This window comes from Nicotiana attenuata, chromosome 10 (genome assembly GCF_001879085.1).
Source record: "Nicotiana attenuata strain UT chromosome 10, NIATTr2, whole genome shotgun sequence".
NCBI classification, from domain to species: Eukaryota; Viridiplantae; Streptophyta; class Magnoliopsida; order Solanales; family Solanaceae; genus Nicotiana; species Nicotiana attenuata.
The window spans coordinates 17559615-17566154 of NC_031998.1; positions in this window are offsets into that span (position 1 = coordinate 17559615).

Below are 6540 nucleotides of genomic sequence, written 5' to 3' on the forward strand. Positions count from 1 at the left end.
CAAAATGCATCATATTTTCAAAGTAACTCAAGAACTTTCAAATTCACTACCGAGCGTCTGAATCCTATCAAATCAACTCCGTTTTGTACCAAATTTTGCAACAAGTCTTAAATAGTAAAATGAACCTATACCAAATTCTGGAACTCAAATTCGAACCCGGTAGCAATAAAGTCAACCTACGGTCAAACTTCAGAATTCCTTAAATCTTCAAATTACTAATTTTCAACAAATCACGTCAAAACAAGTTAGGGACTTTCGAATTTAATTCCGTCCATACGCCTAAGTCCCAAATTACGATACGGACCCACCAGAATTGTCAAAATATCAATCTGGGTCTGTTTACACAAAATATTGACCGTAGTCAACTCAAATTATTTTTCGTTTTCTCACATAAAAACTTTTCGAAATAAGACATGGACTGCGCATGCAAATCGAGAAACACTAAACGGAACTAATCGGGTCTCGAAATACGAAAATAAAAGCTAAAACTCAAAATGACCTATCGGGTCGTCACATTAACGGTTCCATCCAGAAGCGGATCTAGGATTTGAAGGTGGCAGGTGTCATAATTTCCTTTAATGTACACCTTGTAATAATTAATATCTAGAGTTTGTTAGAAATATTTGTTCGGATTAATTTTTTTAGCTTATTCAGGCAATTTAATTGGTATTTTTTATTTGCACATATGAAAATTACATCTCTTTCCCAGACCCTACTTGTGGGTTTCACTAGGTATGTTGTTGTTTTTATATGAAAGTACATCTCAGACATCAAGAATCAAATGTAATTAGCATTTTAAAGAAGGAATCGCATCTTTATTATTAACAATACAAGTAAAATCAATATTTTTACTAGGGAACTATACTTTTTTATGCTAAAAGTAAACTTTCCCAAGTAAAATAACATCTTCATAAAGGAATTCCACCAATCAGAATAAAAATTTAAAAAATATTTTCTATAGATAAATTATACTTCATAAGTAAATGCACAATTAGATAACTACAAGATCCTAAAAATTAAAATTATAAATCTCATAATTTTCTAGGCAATACTTCTGAAATATTCATTATAATTTAATAGTAAAGAGATATAAAATGTAATTAAGAATCATAGAATAGCACAAATTTTTATGTTATAATAAAAAAAAAATTATGAAAATTAAATTTAATTTCAATCCAAAATTTTGACCTAGACCCAAGTTTTTTTATTTTGAAAGAAGAAACTAAAAGATTTGAGATTAAGAGAAATGCTTATTTTAAGAAATTTTTAAATTTTGGAGGCTCTTTTTTAAGTGTTCTTGCTAAAGATCATAGATAAAATAATAGAATAGAATAAAAGTTATAGAAATAATAAACAACAAAAAATTTGGGAGGTAGCCAAAACGAAAAATGAATGGAACAAGAAAATAAAAAGTACAAGGAAAAGGTAAAGTCAAACAAGTTTCAACATAAATTCGAACGTGAACTTTACACACGAAAAGCTTTCAAAATGGTACCTTTGTCTACTTTGCGACTGGGCAAGATCAAATATTTAACCTAGTTTAAGAATTTTTTTAGATAAAAATATAATAATTTTACCAACCTGGTGGGTGTCATACCACCCCACCCTAAAGGGTGAATCCGCAACGGATTCCACCGGCACTAACTTATGGAATGTGTAGACATCTGCTTTGCTTTTTCTAATGTAAAAGACATCAAAAGTGGCAAATACACAATTGTTTTCTCACATAGAAAAAAGATCCAACATACTCCGTACTTTTTATCACATGAAAAAGTTTGAGGATCTTAACCATTGGTACTTTATATGTGAGATTTAGCAGATGCAATAAGGCCGAAAAATTCCCCCTCAACTATCGGGATAACTTTAGCCTTCATTTATAAATGGTCCCAAATATACCCTTGTCGTTAATTAATTGGACTATGTCTGTCCTAAAAAACTAACAGACTTCTATTTCTTACTTTAACCCATTTTAGAATTACAGTATTTAACTAATGATATGGACTGTCATGTTGGAGGAAAAACATATCCCATCCTTTTCTTTTACTTGTGTCTTCTTCTTCTTCATATCAAAGCAACTCTCTTTAGGCTAAATTACTAAAGGATTATGTAACAATCTGACCGGTCGATTTCAGCATTTACACTTTAATCCGTTATTTGAGGGCATGAGTAGCTCCGTATGATATATTATGACTTATGTGAATTATCTATTTTAGTTTTCAGGTTATTCGGAATTGATTTGGAAGAATGATTCTCAATTAGAAGCTTTTAAATTGGAAAGGTATGACCAAGTTTGACTTTTTAATATTTGACCTCGGATTGAATTTCTGATGGTTCCGTTAGCTCCGTTGGGTATTTTGGACTTAGGAGCGCGTCCGAATTTTGATTTAGAGGTGCGTAGTAGAATTTGGCTTGAAATGACAAAAGTTGGAATTTTGGAAAGTTTGACAGGGAGTGGAATTTTTGATATCGGGGTCGGGTTCCGAATCCGGAAGTTGGAGCAGGTCCGTAATGTCACATGTGACTTGTGTGCAAATTTTGAGATCAATCCGACCTGATTTGGTTGGTTTCGGCATCGGTTGTGGAAGTTTAAAATTTTAAAGTTCATTGACTCGAGTTGAGGTCTGATTCGTCGTTTTGATATTGTTATGTGTGTTTTGAGGCCTCGACTAGGTCCGTATTATGTTATGGGACTTGTTGGTATGTTTGATTGAGGTCCCGAGGGCCTCGGGTTATTTCCGGACGGTTATCAAATTGAAAGATGGAGTTGAGTGATAGCTGAAGGCGAACTCTGCTGGTGTAATCGCACCTGCGGAGCTTTGATCGCAGGTGCGAGCAGGGGCACACAAAAGCGAAGTTTGGGCTGGTGAGCCATATTCGCAGGTGCGAAGATTCTCCCGCACCTGCGTGGTTGCAGAAGAGGATGTTTGCGCAAGTGCGGAAGGCTGTTCTGCACCTGCGGTTGCGCAGATGCGGGGAAAGGACCGCAGAAGCGGAGGCCCATCTTTAGTGTTTTACCGCAGAAGCGGAATTTTGGTTGCTTCTGCGACACTGCAGATACGGTTAAGTGTCCGCGGAAGTGGAAGTGCTGGGCAGAATGATAAATACAAGGGTTCGCAATTTTGGCTTCATTTTAACATTTCCAAGCTCGGATTGAGGCAATTTTTGGAGCAATTTTACCATATGAGTTGGGGTAAGTGCTTTCTACTCGGTTTTGGTTATATTCCATGAATCTGTCTTCGATTTTAGCTTTGGTGATGAATTTTAAAGAGAAATCGGGGGGTTTTGTCCTAAAGTTTCATAATATGAATTTTTGAGTTTTGAACATCGATTTGGAGTCGGAATTGAGTAAAAACAGTATGGTTGGACTCGTAATCGAATGGGTTGTCGGATTTTATGAGTTTTGTCGGGTTCCGAGGTGTGGGCCCGTGTGTGACTTTTGGCCAATTATGGGTTTTGATTAAGGATTCGATCTTTATTGTTTGGAATTGTTTCCTTGGGCTTTATTTGATGTATTTGAGTTGCTTTTGGCTAGTTTAGAGCCGTTCGGAGGTCGGTACGCACGTGATGGCATTCTTGGAGCATTGCTTGGCTTGCTCGGTATTGGAATTGGCTTGTTCGAGGTAAGTAACTCTTCTAAACTTAGTGCTGAGGGTATGAAACCCCAAATTATGTGCTATGTGATTGATGACGAGGTAACGCGCATGCTAGGTGATGGGCGTGTGGGTGTGCACCCTGTGAATTGTGACTCCGTTGTTTTCATGGCACCGTTTAGTGGCCCTATTTCGTTGATATCTGTGTTTTCACCATGTGATAAAGCAGTTGAGCTGTCAATCATGCTAGATAGCTTGTTTAGGCTTTATGCTGATATTGTTAGGACCCATAGTCGTCGTTTCTTGCTGTCATCTCACAGATTTCATTGATATTTCGTACTTAGTCATATTCATGCATTCATATCATATCTCAGTCTGAGTTGTTGTTTATTGATACATCATATCATTGTTGTCGGGCTAGTTTCATGACATTGTGAGCCCGTGTGTGAGGCTGGAGAGATTGATGACTGAGTGAGGCTGAGAGCCTGATTATGAGTGATAGTTTTGGGATCGGGCTGCACGTCGCAGCATGTTAAATTGATTTATACCTGGATCTGGCTTATGATTCCGCTTGGGCTGTAGGAGCCCTTCCGGAGTCTGTACACACCCCAGTGAGCGCGGTTGATTATATTGAGGGATGGATCTTCCTTGGACATGGATCTTGTCCGAAGAATTTATACCTGGAGATGGATCTTCTCCATGGGGCAGGATTGGCCTTCCTCGATACTGAGAAACTGATGGTCAGTGATGTATATATTCCGGGATGGATCTTTATTAGGCCAAATGGGCCATATACAGTACCGAGTGGTTGAGCATGATGAGTGGAAAGTGTGAGACGGTGAGATTGAGTACTCTGAGAATGTGAGTACATGATTCATCTTTGAGATATATGGCATTGGCAGGCATACATGACATACAGGCATAGAGATGCATTTTTCCTCATGTTGTACGGTCATTCATGACTTATTACACACATTGATATGTGGGCATAGAGTGGTATTTCACACTTGCTATCTGGAAAGAAAATGAAACAGCTTGTTTATTGTGGAAAGGAATTTTTGAAAAAATTACAGTTTTCAAACTATCTCATATTTGTCGATGATTTCGGTAAAGATTTGGGTTTTCACTTCTTGAAAAGCGGAACTATTTTTGATAAAACTATGAAAACGCTGAGCATTTTAATCTTTGAGTTACTTCCTTGTTTATATGCTCTATGTTGTTACGAATTGTTGTTGGCTTCTGGTGTTGAACCCGACCATGTTCCAGCTCATCACTACTTTCAACCTAAGGTTAGGTTTGTTAGTTACAGTACATGGTTCGGTTGTACTGATACTGCACTTTTGCACATTGCGTGAAGATGTTGGCTGCCGAGGTTATTGTGTTCGATGGGAGCTAGATTTGAAGATGTACCTGTGTTCCTGTTGTAGCTGCCTCTTGTTCATGGTAGCCGTAGATTTTTACAAGCTTTGTTTATGTAGTTTTTAAACAGAAGATGTATTTATTTCATATCAGCTTTGTAAATTCTATTCTTAGAAGCTCATGATTTGTACTACCAGTCCTTGGTAAGAGTATAAGATTTAGATAATTTCTCTTGTTTAAATTGTCATATTAAATATTATTGGAAATGGATAGTATAGTTAGCTCTACCTAGCGGGTTGGGTCAGGTGCCATCACGACTTGTGGATTTTTGGGTCGTGACAATTATATGTGAGATACTCGCATTTCACCCCAATATTAAACTGCAGTTAATAACGAGTCTTGATTCCCAACTCAATTTAGATTGTCCATTTAACTCCAATCTAAAAATTATGTACATTAGCATCTCCTTCTTAGATAATAATATCTAATAAGAAGCACAAATACAAAAATAAAGTTTTCTCAGCAAATATATGCCAAAATATACATATCCCGCTATATATACCAAGTTGTTCTACAAAATATAAGCTAAGAGGAATATCGATGTCACGACCCAAAAACCACCGCAGGCGTCGTGATGGCACCTAGTCCCTAAGACTAGGTAAGCCGATTACTAACAACAATTTTAACAATGATAATTTGAAACAGAGTCTAATATGAATACCGAAACAAAAGCATAATAAGCCTACGCAGCAATAATCATAAGAAACTCCTAAGATTTGGTAATACAGAGTCACGAACTCTAGCTAAGTACATGAAAAGATCTCAAAGATCGAAATACAATATTGTTCAAATAACAAGCTGACAGTACAATGAAAGGAAAGAACTCCAACTGCGATGATCAAGCAGCTCTACCTTAAATCCTTGTGACCAATATGCTAACTTTACCCGAGTCTGATATCTCCAATACCTGGCTCTGTACAAAAATGTGCAAAAGTGTAGTATGAGTACACCACAGTCGATACCCAATAAGTACCAAAACTAACCTCGGTAGAGTAGTGACGAGGTATAAGTCAAGAAACTCACTAGATGAAATAACCTGTGCAGTATAGAAGTATAAAGTTAATAATGAAAGCAAAAATCAGTAAACGGCAACAAGAACCAACAAGTAATATAAACAGTAAAGCAATAAGAACACCGTGAAGTATCGTTAAAACCAAATAAGGAACACAAAGGACACCCAATTAATCAAGCCATTCTAACACAAGTTTCACAACAAAATCACTCCGTGATGCCTTATCTCATAATCACAAGTCACGGTTCTCAACCCATCATCCTATTCTCACGGGAACTTGTGCCCACATTTCAAATCACAACCGCACGAACAACTCACGTTCCAATATCTCAATCCACCCGACATGATCACGAGCTCACATTCACAATCCACCCAGCGTGGTCACAGGCTCATAATCACAATCCGCCCGGTATGATCACAGGCTCACAATCCGCCCGGCATGGTCACAGGCTCATAATCACATTCCGCCCGACATAGTCACATGCTCAATATCAACATTAAAGCCGATAATACAAGAAC